General features: G+C 33.9%; 1 long non-coding RNA gene across 1 annotated transcript; it reads right to left on the reverse strand.

Moving 5' to 3' along the window:
- Window positions 1–12449: 12449 nt before the first annotated feature.
- LOC149189248 (uncharacterized) lies at window positions 12450–13602 on the reverse strand. Its single transcript, XR_016256342.1, has 2 exons — window positions 13186–13602; window positions 12450–13037 (listed from the first exon to the last, which is right to left on the reverse strand). It is a non-coding gene; the product is annotated as an uncharacterized LOC149189248 (long non-coding RNA).
- Window positions 13603–19130: the final 5528 nt, after the last annotated feature.

Genomic DNA, 19130 nt, shown 5'->3' on the forward strand with positions numbered 1-19130 from the left:
CATTATCTTTCTCACATATTTTTCCTTGGCAACATCTTGCCTTCTAGGAATCTGTATCCCCTTAGCCTAGGCTTTTTAGTTCTTTTTCCTAAAAGAAAAATCCTGCTTTTCTCCTTCTAGTTATTTTATCTTTGGCCTTTATCTCCCACCGAGGTGTAATATATATCCATATATTTTAATTTAGGAAATTCAATTTGAATTTGATTCTTCTCAGATTCTGGCAAGTATAATTTACTTTAGTGTTAGCCATTATGATTTCCAACAATGGAAACAACAACTTTATTTATTAATTTAAAAATTATTTTCCAACCATAGTCAATTTGTCTCAATCCTAGTTAAACCACTAGTAATAATAACCAATAAACAACTAATTGTTGTGGGTGTTACATCTTTCACCCCTTAAAACTAACACTGTCCTCGGTGCTTATTATTCCCGTTGGAAGAATCTCGGATATGATGTCTTTATGACATATTATTTTTCCCAGGTTGCCTCCTCATGCATAAAGTGTCGCCACTGCACCGTAATCTAAGCGATGACACGATTCCATAGTATGGTTTGCTTGCGCTCCAAAATGCGGTGTGGTTCAGGCAGAAAGTCTCCTTCGAGCTCCACCTGTAACAGATTCCAGTCAATTATATGGGAGATTGCATGCGCATATTTTTCTTAATAATGACACATGAAATGCATTATATACTTTTACATGAGTAGGTAAAGCCAATTGGTATTTTACTGGACCTATTTAGTCCAACACCTCAAACGACTTGTAAAATCGTGGTGCTAGCTTAACACAACTACCAGTACTCAAGGTGCTTTTCTGAGGTTTGACCCTCAAATACACATGTTCCCCAATCTGGAACTCTTTAGGAATCATTTGTTTATCTGCATAGCTCTTTTGAAGGTCCTGAGAGGTTTTAATGTTCTGCTGAATTTTCCGCACTGTTTCCTCCATTTCATGCAACACATCTGGCCCAAGGACCAGTCTATCCTCTCGTTGACTCCAACTGAGAAGGGTATTGCATTTTTTTCCATAAATAGCTTCAAAAGAGCTCATTTTAATGGATGTCTGATAGTTATTGTTGTAGGCAAACTCGGCTAGATGTAGAAAGTCTTCCCATTTTGCGGGTCTATCCATTACATACATTCGAAGCAGATCCTCCAGAATATGATTCGTTCTCTTAGTTTTCCCATATGTTTGTGGATGATAGGCAGTACCGAAGTTCAGTTTAGTACCAAAATTCCCGAATAGTGCCTTCCAGAAATTGGAGGTAAATTTCACATCCCTATCTGATATTATCATTTTTGGTATGCCATGTAGTCTAAAAATATCTTTCATGAAAATGTTTGCAATTTTTGCAGTACCAAAAGTAGATTGTACAAGAATAAAGTGTGTTGCCTTAGTCAGTGCTTCTACTACTGCCATAATGGAGTCATGTTGGTACTTAGTCCTCGGCAATCTGATTATGAAGTCCATAGAAATCACTTCTCATTTCCATTCTGGAATGGGTAATGGATTTAATAGTCTCGTCGGATGTTGATGTTCCACTTTCACCTACTAACATTCCATGAACTTTTCTAAATAGTTAGCTACTTCTTTTTTTCATTCCAGGCTAGAAAAAATTGTTTTCGAAGAGAGGTTATCATCTTCTGGTATCTTGGGTGGCCAGCATATGGTTTCTTATGTTGCTCGTCTAAAATCATTTGTTTTAGTATAGTCACATTGGGAATAACCCATCTGTTTTGGTAGGTGACCAATCCTTGATGATTGAAACCATACCCAGGTTTTACTCCCTGCTGTATTTTATTTTGTAACTCTTGATATTGTGGGTCTTACTGTCCTGCCATCCTCACCCGTTCTTCCAAATATTTCCTTGTACTTGTTCATGTATATGCGACCAGAGAATGAGCATGCTGACTTAAAGAATCAACAATCTTATTCTCTTTCCCCTTAATATGTTTGATTTCAAATTCAAATTCACTAAGAAAGGCTAACCATCTAGCATGTCTTGCATTCAAATCTGGTTGGGTAAAGAAATATTTAAGACTGATGTGGTTGGCCACTAAAACAAACCACTTTCCCAGCAGATAATGCCTCCGCATTTTTAAGGCATGAATTATTGCATCTAATTCAAAGTCATAAACAACATAATTATGCTCATGTTTCTTCAATTTTTGGGACTCGTGTGCTATAACAACATTGTCTTGCAGAAGTACACCACCCAAACCCTCTAATCATTCATCCATGCACACCATAAACTCTTTATCTGGATTTGCTATCTGTAGTACAGGGGTAGTTGTCAGCGTTTCCTTTAATTTACTGAAGCTTTATTGAAATTTTTTTGTCCATTCAAACCTCACTCCTTTATTTTGCAAGGAGTTGATGGGGTAGGCTAGCTTTGAAAATCCCTTCACAAATCTTCGATAGTACCCAACAATTCCCATAAAGGAGTGGACTACAGATACATATTTTGGTACTGGGCATTCTAAGATGGCTTTAACTTTCTCCGGATCAACTTCCAACCCCTCTTCAGAGATGATATGTCCTAAGTATTGAATTCTGCGTTTAAAAAACTCACACTTACCTCCTTTTGCGTAAAGTTTGTGCTCTCTTAATGTATGCAACACCAGTCTTAGATATTCCTGATGTGCTTCCTTGCTTTTAGAATACACAAGGATGTCGTCAATGAAGACTAATACAAATCAATCTAAATACTTGTGAAGTACACTATTCATAAGACACATGAAAGTTGCAGGTGCATTGGTGAGGCCAAATGGTAGCACCACGAACTTGTAATGCCCATACCGCATTCTAAATGTTGTTTTCTGAACATCCTCCTCTTTTATACACAATTGATGGTAACCTGTTCTCAAGCCAATATTTGAGAACATTGTTTCTCCTCTGACTTGATCAAATAAATTGTCTATTCTTGGTAAGGGATATCTGTTTTTAGCTATTAATTTGTTTAGTTGTCGGTAGTTTATACACATTTTGTACATGCCATCTTTCTTTTTTACAAACAGTACCAGAGCCCCCCAAGGAGAAACATTGGGTCTGATATAACCCTTATGCAATAGCTCTTGCAACTACATCTTTAGCTCCAATAATTCTGGGGTACTCATACGATATGGAGCTATGGACATGGGAAGAGCTCCAGGTACTAAATTGATAGTGAAGTTTATATCTCGATATGGGGGTAATCCCATAATCTCTTCCAGAAATACATCGAGGAACTCCTTAATGACTGGTATTGTCTCCAAAATTTCTTTTCTAGTCACCTGTTCGTTAGGTTCTACCTATGCCAAATAAAGTTGGCAACCTTTCCTAGCACTTCTTTTAAATTGTGACGTTGAAATCTGTCGAACTAATAAATTTCCAACCATGCCTTGAGGTTACTTTCATATTCATATACTTGAAAGTACTTAATGATGTTTAGCAGCCATGATTCTGCATCTTCCTCTTTTTCTCCATCAAGCACAAGGGGTTTGATATTCCTAAATTCTCCTTGTAATTATGCCTTCCTCCTTTTCTTGTGTAATTTTGGAGAGTTAGGATTGAAGTCTCCTCCACTTCCCGACTTGTTAGATTGTCTTCTTAATGCCTTCTGTGTCCACACTCTTATGGCTAGACTTCTCAGTCCAGTCTCTAATTAACTTCTCATGTTCCTTGTTGGCTTTAAAAAGCCTCTCTTCACTATTATGGAGTTGTGTTAACTCCAGTTGGAGAGTCTTCACCGTGTCTACTAGCTAGGAGAATAGGGAAGTATTACCCTCTTCACCCAGTTCTATCTTTAGTTCTTCTCCCCGTGTGTTACTTGGTTGAAGTATTTCCATCTTCGCCCATAACTATAATTTCCAGCAAACCAATGCAATATGCACAATAAAAAACCATACATCTAGTTTTGTGCACATAATTACTAATTTTGATGTCCCTATTCAGGGTCCAAAGTAGAATTTTGGGCTCTGATACCATTTGTAACGAACCTTGACATCACACCACAACATCTAATTTTTACCTTTTTTTGATCTAGCTAATGATAATCCATAGACTAATGGTACTTAAGATCAACATTGCTCAACATGTATGCCCCTTTTTCAACATACCAGTATAAAATATATTTGTTTTCTTTTTATGAAACTCACCTTATCTACTTAACCTAGCACATTCGAAAGGTTATTTTTTTCACCTCTCACTTCATTATAATTAAATCCACCTACTTAACTCTTCATAGTTTAGTGTACCATTTGCACCCTTTAACATTTAATGCCTTATTACAAGCACTGAGCACCACTTTACATGTGGAGGGCGATGAGATTGATTCATATACAGTTATGTGGGGGGACAACCTACCTGCTTCACCTAGCACTCCTTATACTCGACAATTGTGTTATGGTTACCGCAAACCCAATAATCTACCTCCCTGTCACCTGAGCCCATGTGAACAGGGTACTTAAGGGCACCGTTCTTTATGGTTATTTGTTCGAGGGAAATCTATCGCTGAGTATCACTTGTTCCAAGTCAACCGCCCCGATGTTTTATGGTTAACACTAACCTTTCCACAGCTTCATAAATCATTCATACTCTCATTTGTTTTGCTCTCTTCCTTTTTCGACAAAAGATGTTATCCCTTCACATTTCTCTGCACCCATTTCGTAACCCTACCCGACTCTAGATTAATTCTATCTGGTTTGGGTAGTTTCACCACCTGGAACTCTGTCTTGCTCCGTTTCTCAGGCATAGACTTGTTTATCGTCAGGGTTTGACAGTCACAATTTTTGTTACTAGTTTTCTCGGCGAGCTCCAACCCTTTTGAGACAGGCTGCACACCGACATTGGGGCAACGAAGACATCGTGTTTGGTTATGACATCATTTGACCTCGTCCTAGGTAAATTCGTTAATTTAGTTTTCTAATTGATTCTCCTCTGAAATCATGTACCTTTCACCTTCATGGTTTGATTTTGGTATGGGTTACTTCTCGTATAGGGTGCAGTGGTGACCCATGGTGTTGTTCGAGCCAACGACTTCACCTCGCTTGGGATTTCCATTTCCAACACCTAGGTTATCTTATTTATTAAGCTTCTAAGGGTTTATGATTTGTTTTAATCGATTTCCCTTCATTTCTTCTTATCTAAGTAGTGAAGCCCTCCCTTGAATCCAGGTGGGTCACCCGCAACAAGGTTCAACAAGTTTCTTCAGGTAAGGGTTTTGGGGTTCTCTTATTTGCATGCTATAGTTCTGATTTGATAGATATACCTACACCAGTTCACATTTAAGTAATATGTTTTTATTTTTCCATCACAGGTATGCTTTATACTGGGATTTGGACTGGTGATTTCTAGCGCGAATTGGCTTTCTTTCCACTAATTATCGCTTGTATGCTTCCAGGTTGGTTCCCATCCAGTTTCGACCTCTTCCACTCCATGGAGTTTGGTTCGGTTCTCAAGAATACATTTTCATCATTGTTTCTCTACTAAGTTTCACCCTATGTGGAAAGCCTTACAATATACTAGCCACAGTTGATATCATCTTTGTGTCTATATATTTTTCTGAAAAATACCTCAGCGTGCCCTCTCGTGTTTGGTCTAGATGTTTTTCCTTCAAAGTTAACCTAAGTTAGTTTCTACTAGGGGTATAATCGTGAACATGATGAGATAATTTCATTGTTTATTTTATTTATCTGTATATATATGGGTTCCAAGACTCCAGTTGGAAGCTTCATGGTGTATTGACTTCCCACCAGTGTTGAAAAAATATTAGTATGGATTCTATTTTGGTTTTTCACTTTGTAGAGAAGAGTCATATGCTAAGGATTTAATGTAATAAGATACCAAACAACTTTTTAAGTTATTCCCTCAATTGGGTCTTTTAGTATTTATTCTGTCTCGTAGAGCACTAGTCTAGAAATGGTTAATGTTTCTTTTATTGGAAACCCCAAATGGTTATCCCCCTATTTTGGATAGGTATACACAGTTTTTGTTTCAAAATTTGGTAATATATATATATATATATATATATATATATATATATATATATATATATATATATATATATATATATAGTTAATTTCAGTATGTTGACTCTTTGTTGTTCTATGAATTTTGAGCTTCTGGATTGGTAATGTGTAGCTGGACCTATTATGATTTCGCTTGGTGGAAAGAGCCTTGTAGACATAGATCACGGTTGCAAATCTTTTATAGTTGAAGATTGCTAATAAACATTTGGTTTCATAGTGTATATATGGGTTGGTCATTTAATTTATAGTAGGAATCAATAAATTCTTCTAATTTGCTTAGCATTTCTACTGTTGCAATCTACTGCATGTTAGCTGCATGGATAACATGCAGCCCCTCTCGATCTTTTCTCCTAGCCTGGTGTATACACCTGCCTGTAGGTGTGATACCACAATCAAATTACCTGTCTAAATGCATTAAAGTATTCTCACTATATTAATGCACAATGCTCTACTTATATTAGCTTACGAGTTTGTATGCTATACATCTAAATGTTTTCATTTACTTCACTATAAATAACCATTACTAGTATGCATTTAACTAAAAATACTCAATTTGTAAATGCAGTCTTTACCTTTGTTCGATTTCGACTGATATGTCACGCACTTCAATTAACCTCTTATTTCACTGTAGATTATACTGCTTTCATGCACAAAGTTAAAATATTCAAATGTGAGGCATACTTTATTCATGGGTATAATTTAAGACATGTAAAAGTAATTACACTATCTCTAATTTTCTTTGCATTTAACGAGTACGACATGCATTTGAATCACTCATTTACTTTACTATAATTCCTAGCAGCGTGCATGCATTCAATTAAAGACATTCATTGTATGTGCACAATTTTTGTTTCCTTCAATATTTAACTTCTATGATATGCATGCTCTCTGCTCATTTAACTCATTGTGCCTGTTACCTACCTATATACATTCACTTACGGAATATTCAAATTACAAAGCCACAACTAGATATGAAGCAGATTGCATACAACCAACCTAATATCACGAATTTCACCAATATATCAACAATGAATTCTACAGCTTAATTCTAACATCCAACATTGAACCTGCACATACTACAACCACTATATACAGTAGCCATTATAATTAACCTACAGAATTACTTTTCATCAAAACCACATAATTATCAACACTATTAAATTAGCAGTGTGTACAAGATCCTCTGACCTGTACTCCAATGCTTGAAATCTATGGCTTGTAACACCAATCCACCCAACCTTGAATCACCTTTGATTCCCTTCGAACTATGATAACCTTGTTAGACTTTAAGCTTCTGTGGTAGTTTTTTGGAGTAGCATGATCCAGATTATCCACAATATTATGTTCATTATGATAACCTTGCCAGATCCCAATAATCCCTATTGAGCCTTGATAATGTTTCTTTAACATTATCTTTCTCACAGATTTTTCCTTGGGAGCATCCTCCCTTTTGGGAATCTGTATCCCCTTAGCGTAGGCTTTTCAGTTCTTTTTCCTAAAAGAAAAAGCCTTCTTTTCTCCTTGCAATGCCTTTATCCTCGGTCTTTATCTCCCACCGAGGTGTAATATATATCCATATATTTTAATTTAGGAAATTCAATTTGAATGTGATTCTTCTCAGATTCTGGCAAGTATCATTTACTTTGGTGTTAGCCATTATGATTTCTAGCAATGGAAACGACGACTTTATTTATTAATTTAAAATTTATTTTCCAACCATAGTCAATTTGTCTCAATCTTAGTTAAACCACTAGTAATAGTAACCAGCAAACAACTAAATTTTTTAATTACAACGGGGGGTGTTACACCATATCTAGTCGTTTATTTTATCCCTAGACTAAATTAGTCATTTAAATTAGTTGTTTTTAGTTGGGTCACTTAAAAATGCTCAAATCTAGTAGTAATTAACTTGAAATCATTGTGGTGACTAACTTTCTTAGTCGCGTAGTTACTAATCTCGCATTTTGTACTAGTGTCTCACCCACCACTGGAGGATCATAGACCACAATCAAGAACACTTTGTCTTCCGATCCGGGTTACCGAAATCGACTTATCAACATGTGAGCACTGGCCAGCCAATCTTGGAAAATAACTTCTATAGGGTTCCATAAAATGGCTAACCCACGTGCACTACCCTTAGCATCAAGAGCCATAACTTCACACCCCCTCCAGCTGTGAGCACCTATTTCATTCAATTTAGTCATTGAAACCTTAGTTTCTTGCAAATTTCACCAAGGAAGGTTTTTCCAATTTAGTTTGTTCCCTTAAACAACGTTGTTTTCCCTCACTGTTTAAACCTCGAATATTACAAGTAATAATATTCATTGAGATAATTATTGAGATGGCAAGAAAAACTCCAATATCGTTGTAGCATGTCCCGAACTGATGAGTTCTTCACTAGTGTTGTGCAAGAATTCTTGCATTGTCTTCTAACCTTTACATTTAATATCTTTCACCATATATTCTTTCCTTTTGTCCTTTGAATCGAGCACAGGTCCTACGTCATTATCTCCGAATCTATTCTTACCTCGTTTATTCTTCCAATTCAAATACCAATGAGCATATAACTCGTTTTGAACATTTGACAATTCACCCAAGCCCTCCATTGCCCAATTGTTTATGAGGGTAACAAGAGTGCATTCTTCTTCCATTAGGGTTTCAAAGTTATCCTTAGTCAAAGACACAACTTCATTTATGCCCAGCATATCAAAAAAATTAACCATCTCTACCTGCTTCGTTTCTTCGTCAGGTGTTTTCCTCTTTTGTTTGTTTTTCCCCCGAGGATTCCATTTTCATTTCCATGATCACTATATCATCACGGAAATTTAAGTCCTCCTCCATACCTTCCAAAGTTGAGGTGGTGTTATTATCTTCAATTTTCCTTTGAGATTAAGTAGCCCTCCCCTGATTATTACATCTTCGAGAAGGAGATTTCAAGAAAACATCATTCAAAACCAACCTTGAATTATGTTGTTCGTTTTTTCGAAGAGGACAATCTCTGAACATATGTCCATGTTCATGATAGAGGTGACACCAAAAAAAAACATGTTTGTAGTTAAGTGGATGAGTCCATATCTCCCATTGATACTCTAAATCAATTGAAGCTAGTAAGGGTTGCAGAATATTCATGCAAACACAGAGTCTCGTATAAGACATATTACTTTCACAAATTTACCTATAGCACTGCATGTTTAGTTACTTTTAATTAAAAAACATTATAAAACAACATTAATCCCAACCTCACTATGGCCACTCTATTTGTTGTTGATATTACAATTAAATGCGATAAAAATATTTCACTCACTCCTAGCCAAAAATAATATATTTAGATGTCCACCTGACTTAATATAATTTCATATCAAATTTAAGAAATGATAAAAGTATTTAGAAGTTAAAAAAAAAGGTGATTAAGAATTTTAAAACTTATACTCTTCAAAAATATTTCAATCCAGAATTTAAGCAAACTATTTGAAGATCTATGTTAACTAATTTATAATATTTAAACTCGCGATATAAATAAACTATTTGAAAACCTACGCTACTAATTTATGTGAATATATATTTATATATAAAAAAAATTAATGTTAAAAAAAACATATTTAATGTTGCATAGAATAAAATATTCAATGTCTAAACAAAAAAAATTATTGAAAATTCAGTATACTATATAATATTTAAAAAATACTATTTAAACAATGAAAAATTACACATTGTATATATAGAAAAAGAATCACTACAAATTCACTAAGATCAAATGTAATATTTTTTTTTCAAATTTTACACTTTAAAACAAATTTATGTAAATTTACACTGGAATAGATTTGTTAGTTATTTACACATGCTACATCCATAGTCCTATTAAAAAATTTATCCCAAACATTTTCGAAAATAAAGACCATTCATAAGAGGCTTCCAAGAACTTATCTAACAGAGATATGAGAGGGTTGTAAGAACTTATCTATTAGAGATTCATAACTTCGAACTGCAACAACTTCATTCGCTTTCTTTAAAATTCTGCTTTGAATAGATGGGAGATAGTTTTTAAGCGTCTAATGTACTTCATCATTCGTTTCCTTTAAAATTTTGCTATGAGAAAAGATGGAAGCATAAAATGTTTGCTTTGCAAATAAGTGAAAAATCTTCACTTTGATATCAATTTTAAAAACAAAAATATATAAAGCATGATATACAATCTCATGCGGATATTATGAATAGAAATAATTAAATATGCTTTAAAATAAAATATAGCATTGAACATGACACCATAAATCAGCTGAAATATACGCCTTTTATCATCAATTCCCACATTTCACTCCACCATAAGCTTTTTAACATTAATTTTCTATGTAACATTCCATCCCACCATAAACTTTTTAACATCAATTCTCGTTGCAAAAAGTCATCCCCTCACTGGGTTATGAATCCACAAGAACTACTTACTGGAGTTTATAGTCCACTAACATTGCCCAATACCTAATAAAAATATAAAGACATAACTTTTACAATAATTCCAATTGCCAGTCCTATTTCCCTTCAATCGACAGAATTGATAGAGATATTTTCAATAATAGAAAATAAAAAATAAATTGAGGAAAAAAAATAAAATATATATATATATATATATGGATGACAGCAACAAAGCAAGTCAAAGAGATGCAAGTTAGTTTTGATTTTGATATATTTTTTTTAATTTTCATAAATCCAGCTGAGACTTGGACCAGTGAGTGATAAAAAGAAAAAGGCATTGAGATCTATGATTAACCAGTTTGAAGCCCATTGACACATAGTTAAGTAAATACATTAATCTGCAATTTAGTATTAGTTTTGTTATGGAATTTCTAATTCTGCCTGGTTGGCGGTTTCCTTTCAACCAAGACTTGGGCAAGCTTCCTATATTTGTCCCTAATGACTATAGGTTACTCGCGCAATGTAGTTGTACAGTTGCCAACCATAAACTTTTTAACATCAATTCTCTTTGCAACAAGTCATCCACACTGGGTTATGAATCCACAAGAACTGCTTACTGGAGTTTATAGTCCACTAACATTGCCTAATACCCAACAAAAATACAAAGACATAACTATTTCCCTTCCATTTACAGAACTGATAGAAATATTTTCAATAATAAAAAATAAAAAATAAATTGAGGAAAAAAATTATATATATATATATGATGGCAGCAACAAAGCAAACAATAAAAAAGGATGGCAGCAACAAAGCAAGTCAAAAAAATGCAAGTAAGTTTTGCTTTTATATTTATTTTTTTGACTTGGAACAGTGAGTGATAAAAAGAAAAAGGCATTGAAATCTATCATTAACGAGTTTGAAGCCCATTGACATATAGTTAAGTAAATACATTAATCTGAAATTTAGTATTAGTTTTGTTACAGAATTTCTAATTCTCCCTGGTTGGCGGTAAGCTTCCTATATCTGTCCCTCATGACTATAGGTTGCCCATGCAATGTGGTTGTACAGTTACATATCACTTTGAGTGGTATCATATTCAAATTCTGACTTAAAGCCTTATTGTTTATGCCTCTTTAGTTTAAGTTTTTCTTTTGGAACTCCTTTTGAAGATCATTGTTTTGGGGTTTAATAACATTTTTCCATAATGATGAAAACGAATTCTGGGGTTTCTTCGTTTTCAATATTTTTACCATTCCAATCTTGGGACCTGTGGGTTATGAGCCCACGAAGCCATTCTGAAACTTCTCACAATCTTGCTCCTGCATCACATAAAAAGACTCAGAGACAAGTTTTCAAATAGGCTTCCATTAAAGATGGTCAAAATCTCATTTGTAGATGACATAAACAAGATTAGGGTAACACAGGGAGGAGATCTCACTAAAGCTCTTCGTATCCACCTCTGGCAAATAGAAACACGGATCCAAACTTTAGCATTTGCGCCATGTGTAACAGCGAACTTCACTAGCTATAACCACTTTGCGTGCAACACTTAGATACTATCATGTCATTATAACACTAACGAAATTTATGTTTCCATGTTTACGCCATTTTATATATTTATTCATAAAGGGCGAAGAAAACTTACACTATGTTTCCATGTTTACGCCATTTTATATATTTATTCATAAAGGGAGAAGAAAACTTACACTAGAATGTTTTATTAATGTACACTAAAATATTTGGTCCCCTTTACAAAACTATTAAAGGTGAAATGCTGATATTTTATACCAGGGATGCAGTGAAATTTTAATAATTTTTTGGGAAAAAACATTTGGCTACTTATCTGAGGCTGTTGAATAAACACATTCAATTACGTAGCTGGGCTTCTTGAAAACAGACAATGGATAAATATCAAAGTAAAAGCCAGATTGTACAGTTCTTGCGTAAACCTTTTATCCACATTAATCCTTCTCTATCCATGGGGAGGAGCTCAAGCTCTCATATGGTTCTTGCACTACACTACAACAACAGATACATAATAGTCATTTTTATTGATTAAAACAAATCTCACACCGCATCAAACATTAATATATACAGCCTTTATTGGGCACCATGACTATTTACTAAGTGGTTGGTAAAACTGCATTCTTCTGCTTTGCTCTCATATGAGCAGCTGCTCGACTACTGTCCCACCCCACTGCAGTTTGCGATATACAAGCACACCGAACGTAGCACGTTCAATCCAGGGCAGCTCTTCATCATCTGATGTTAGTAATGGAAACTATCAGCTGCCCCAATCCCTCAGCTTCACACATCCATATGCCCACACTTGCTCCAAATATACGAAATTTTCAATACTTCGCAGCTACTCGATTTGCCTACATCTTCTAATGTACGGTTTTCAAAGCTTTTGAATGTTAAAAAACCCTTCTATCTTTTGCCTTCGAATCAATCAAATCCGAAAGATATATCGGAGACTTCAAAAGTGCATCAAACAAATCCACTTGATCTACCTCATTTTAAAATTAACCAGACTTGAGAAGATCATAGAGAACTTTTAAGCATCTGTATCTTCGTCAACATTTAGTGAATCTGATCCAATCATGGTATGGGAATTTACCTAGAAGATCATAAAATTACTATAATGTGAATTGTAACCATCATAAAATGGGAGAGATCTTTTGCCAATGTTGTTTTTCCTACTCAGAAGAGCTTTACCTATGGCATCATATATATAAAATAAGATCTATTGTAATATGAACTCTTACCATTGAAAATATATTTTGTCAAAGTTGACTTTCCTACTCCACTCAAGCCCACAATTTCTATGCCATGAAAATTTCCACTCCATTGCCGTCTATTTGAAAAGTTAAATTCTTCTCCTTGTAATGCTGTTTCAGAAAGGTTCTCAATCCAGGTGAATGAAGGCCACGGTCTCGATACATCATACTTGGAATACCAGCAGTAGAAGTGAGTGCAGCCATTGCGAATTGGAAAATAGAAACGGAAATGGAGAGGGATGGAAAGCTTAAGGGGGATCGATGAAATAGTGAGCGAGCAGATCGTTGGATTTTCAGAAGCCGAGAAACTTTAGGGAAGATTGTAATGCCCAACCTTAGTCATTACGCGCTGATTCAATACCCACCGCCCAATAAAAGAAAAAGTTCTCTTGGTCTTCTTCTCAACCACAATGTTCGAACGCGTTAACTTCACGCGCAGGTGGTGGTTGTACGCTCACCAATATATGGCCTGCAATTTGGCACGCATTCAACTATAAACTTTAGCGAGGATTGTAATGCCTAACCCTATTGCGCGCTGTTTCAATAACCACCGCCGAATAAAAGAAAAAGTTATCTTGGTCTTCTTCTCAACCACAATGTTTGAACGCGTTAACTTCACGCGCAGGTAGCGGTTGTACGCTCACCAATATATGGTCTGCAATTTGGCACGCATTCAACTATAGAAGAGAACATGTTCATCAAGTAGCTTGGCCTGTTCAGCACGATACAGATGATGGGTTACAGCTAGCACAGGACAAGATTGTCAATGCACTCATCTAAATGTCAATATCATAATCATCACAGAAACTAACGTAAGAGGCCACATATGGGAAAAATTCATGCATCTGCGGGTGTTTCAATTGGAATTGTGTGAATTTTTTATTTTTTTTTTATTTTATTTATTTTTATTTTTTTTTTGAGTTTAAGGTGTTTCAATTGGAGTTGTGTGATTTTTTTTGGAGTTTAGGGTGTTTGAATTGGAGTTGTTTTTAGTGTGATTTTTTGGATTTTTGGTCTAGTTTAAATTTGTCGTGAAATCTTGATTTGTGTTATTTCAACTAGTTTTTTGAGTGTATATATGGATTCAGCACCTTTAAGAATTCCTAGGGCACTTCTATTGTGCAGGGATTACCCATCAAACTCTTGATTTCAATGAATTCCAACCGAATTTTAGAGAAATTAAATAGGAAAAATCCATGCTTCCAAAAAATGACACTAAAGACAACTTACTTTGAATTCAGTGAAAAAATTTATGTTAAAATTTTTATTTGTATTATTCAAACTAATTTTTTTTATTGTATATATAGATTCAACACCCTGAAAATCTTTAAGATATTTTTATTATAAATACATTACCCACAAATTTCAATAAATTCCTATTAAATTTTAGAAAAATTAAAGGAGAAACTTTCAAAAAAAAATCACAATAAAAACAAGTGGTTTAAAATTTAGATTCTAAAGTCCACCCCCGGATCACATTATCGACTTTACATTATTAATAATATGTGATAGCAAAATCATGAAAATTGACCTTTGAAACCTAGCTCAATATTTCATTCCGAATATTCTGTGGGAAAAGGCTATAATATCTATTAATTATTGAACTGTCAGATATTTTATTGAGTATTCAATATTATGTTTGAGGTTAGTGGTGAACTGTCAGATATTTTATTGAGTATTCAATATTATGTTTGAGGTTAGTGGTGCCAACAGGATACATCATAATCATGCTTATGAAAATGAAACTTAGAGTTGTATACGCAACCTTTTTAATACCGCTAAAGTTGGAACCCAGCACTTCCAATCACGAAATTTTTTGGGATCCTTAGTGGCCCTACTGTTAGTTGTGTAATTGTACAATATGGTAATATTTGGCGGGTTAGGGCCCAATTCATTCTTTTATATGTTACACTAAAGCTGAATCTAAAATCAACCCTTGCCTATACTTTAATTATGGAATTGTAAAAATGTTATATTTATTATTTTACAAATATTACTTCTTTCTGCTTTTACAGGGATCCCTCCGTACATTGAATTTAAGTTTATCCGATGTCACACTGATGTCATGATGTCATACTTGCACTGCCTTTGTATTTCTTCTTTGTATTGAATATTTACAGTTAGTTGTTAAAAATTATATAATGTAATATTTATTATAAGATTTATAATATCATATTTATTAAATACAAAATAATAATAAACAAAAGTTTCATACTTTATGAATTAAATGAATTTTATTAAAATTATAATAAATTATTAAAAAAATACAATTTAATAATATTAAAAATTTTAGGGTATATTTATTATTATATTTTATATATTTTATTTATCGTTATTAATAATAATGTGGAGTATATAAAAAGATCAAGTTTTGCTACCATTTAATGGTTTTGAGATTAGAAGATATTTGGTATTGCAAGAATTTGGGATTAGTGGTAAAAAATTTTAAATGATTATAATGGATTGGTATGATTTATATTTTTTTTTTGTTAGAGGTAGGTTTAAGTTTTGTAGAAATTTGTTTAATTTATTTAAGGATGTATATATGTTATGAATAAGTGTTATTATTTGATTTATTTATCAATGTATGTATGAATTTTTAAATAATTAAATCTTTGATTTTCTAAAAAGTATTAATTAAATATTATAATTTTTAGGATTTTTATATCGGAAAGTTATATTGTTTTTTATCAATGGATATTTACCCACATTTTATTATGGATATTATTAATTATTTTGTTACAATACCATAGGCCAATACCATTGCTAAAAAATCACAACTCATTTCAAGATCTAAATATTTTATAACTATTAGTTTTTTATTTTATTTTATTTTATTTTAGATTTAATATAAAATTATATATAAACTTAACTTCAAAATAAAATATGATACATATAAACTTTTAATGAAAGTGTAAATAAAAATTCAAATTTAAAAAAAAATGAAATAAGATATTAAAATATTATATATATATATATATATATATATATATAAATTTATATAAATTTAAAATTATTATTATTATTATTATTTAAAATTATCAATTATTTTTTAGATAAAATTCATATATTTATTTTTTACATAAAATTCATATACTTATTAAACATATATTGATAATCCATTTATAAATTGAAACTATTAATATTTATTAGCTAATATCAATAAATAATATAATTTACATTGAAACAAAACTTTTTAATCACCTCATTATTGGAAAATTGTTGGTCAACTGGACAATGATCACAAAAGCTTTAAAATTAGTGAAAGTTGAGCGGATCTCATAAACTTCTTACAAATCATGAAGAAAGTTTTTCAGATAACGACAAAAAAATAAAAGGTGGAAATCTACGATGATCCCATAACCCGACCATAATGTATTAGCTAAATAATATATTTAAGATTGAAGCAATTCTTTTAAAAATTGGATCATATCATTATTGAAAACTTGATGGTCAACTCGACAATGATCACAAATGCTTTTCACAAATTAGTGAAATTCCAGTACAGTGTTTGTATTTAAAAATAACTTAGTCTTAAAAAAAAACTTACAAATTAGCTTAAAAAATAATGGAAATTTCGGTAAAATTATTATAGAATTTGGTAATTTTTGAGGATTTTGGGTGCCTAGGGGTTTTTGATGGTGTTGAATCTATTCCCACCGTCAAAAAATGATTCAAACCCTCTAGCACTCTGATTTTTTGGAATTTTTTTAATTGGATTATGACAGAAAACTGTGGTCCACGCGAATCAACCTGAAGAGTGCCTACACATGACACTTCATTCATTCACCAAATCATTCGTACATAAATAAGATTAGAATTTTTTGGAGGAAATTAAACAAATTCCTCAAAAATAGGATCTAATCTAACTAATCACAACCAATAGCTAATAATTAAATAATGTGAAGAATTCTACATTTCTCCATTATTCCGAGTTCTCATCTTAATGGAGAAATAGATCAAAGCATAACATGAATGAAATACCTCTATTGGTCTCAATGTCAGCTAGGCTTACAATGGCACATAAAAAAACTTGATAACAAAGCTTTCATTTTTTCCTTCTTGCTAAAGGGTCCATGCTTGTTCATTTGTTGGTGAAGTTCCATCTTCACTTTTCTCGCCATAAGATAGTGGTGGAGCTTCTCCTCTTCTTTACGTTTTCTACGACAAAGGTCGAACACTTGAACTCTTAGTCTCCTCTTTCTTGATTATGATTGCAGGCTAACACTCTTTGTATTCAACATTGTTGTAGGCTCTTGGGACTTATACTTTTCCTTAATGTTTGCAATTTCTTCAAGTTTTATTGCTTCTTCCTAGCTACCAATATCTGCACACTTAAAAACAATGTTAGATTCATAAAGAGAACCATACTCATTATTTTCATCCTGCACTTTTAAGAGATCTTTCCTTTCTTCATCTTTCTTTGCTGACATAGATGGTTGTTTCATGTCTTCAACCTCTTTATTCAATTATGTTGTTGCAAACATGTTGTCCTGAATTTTATTTGTCTATGGAGGTAGGCATCTCTTCTCACCAAACAACAACTCATCAATAAGATGTTTTTCATGCATTAGATTGAACCACTCTTCATGAGATACAGAATTCTCATCAAATTTGACTTCATTCATCTCTGCATCAGAGAGACATTCTTGATACAAATATTTAGATTCTACATCAATGGTTGTTTCTGTTATGCTCTTAACCTGCAAAGTAATACCCAAACACAGAATATGCGAAGAAAAGATACCCAGAACACAGAATATGCGAAGAAAAGATACCCAGAACACAGAATTGAAATGATTTTATTATTCAGAGAGAAATGTTCACAGGCCTCTTCAAGGGGGCAACCTCCAATAGAGCAGAGCTCGATTACAAAAACAAGACATGATACTCCTCGCAGGGAGTCTCTATCCTTTATATATGACTCATACATGCAATACCACGGGCCAATACCGTGGGTTTTATTAATACCATCTATCTAATACTACCGCCCATTTACCATCTATCTAATACTACCGCCCATTTGCAACTAACTGTGGTCCCGTCATTAATTGTGGGTTAACCACTTACAAATATTAATATGGGCTTTATTGACTCTTGACTATGACGTGATCCCATGACATAAATAAGGGGGTTAGGGTGGGACCCTAACATGCCCTCCCCCTTAAGACTAGCCTTGTCCTCAAGGCTGAAGCTGCGGAAATTGCTGAAGAATAGTGGTTGGTTCCCAAGTTGCATCTTCCGGAGAGGTGTCTTTCCATTTGACGAGGACCTCCTTAATCATGCGGTCGTGCAGGTGCTTGTCTCGTGTGTCTAGAACCTGTTCAGGTTGAAGCCAGATTGACCCTTCTTCGTCCAATTCAGGTAGACTGGTTTGAACTCGGCAATTGTTCCCAATCACTTTCTTGAGGCACGATACATGGAAAACTGGGTGGATTTTTGCTGTAGGTGGCAAAGCCAACTTGTAAGCCACTTCTCCAATGCGCTGAAGTACTTGGTATGGTCCGTAGAATTTTGGAGAGAGCTTTTGACAACCCTTGTCTTTGAGTGATGTTTGCTTATATGGTTGTAGCCTCAAAAAGACCTGATCCCCTTCTTGAAATTGGCGCTCTGAGTGATGTTGGTCGGCCTGTTGCTTCATACGGTTCTGAGCTTGATGAAGATTCTCGCGCAAATGGGCGAGCATGGTTGCGCGGTGTTGTAGGAGTTGATCCACGGCTTCTACTTTGGAGCACCCCGTGAGATAAGAAGTAGGGGAAGGCGGAAGTTGACCATAGACTGCTTCATAGGGAGTCATTTTGGTGGTGGCATGATAGTTGGTGTTATACCACCATTCAGCCAGAGGTAACCACTGTACCCAAAGGTGTTGCTTTTCTGAAGTGAAACACCTAAGGTAGGTTTCTAGACATTTGTTGACGGCTTCGGTTTGACCA

Source organism: Pinus tabuliformis, chromosome 3_1, assembly GCF_031772625.1.
Source record: "Pinus tabuliformis cultivar Carrire ecotype Pingquan chromosome 3_1, CPIR1, whole genome shotgun sequence".
NCBI classification, from domain to species: domain Eukaryota; kingdom Viridiplantae; phylum Streptophyta; class Pinopsida; order Pinales; family Pinaceae; genus Pinus; species Pinus tabuliformis.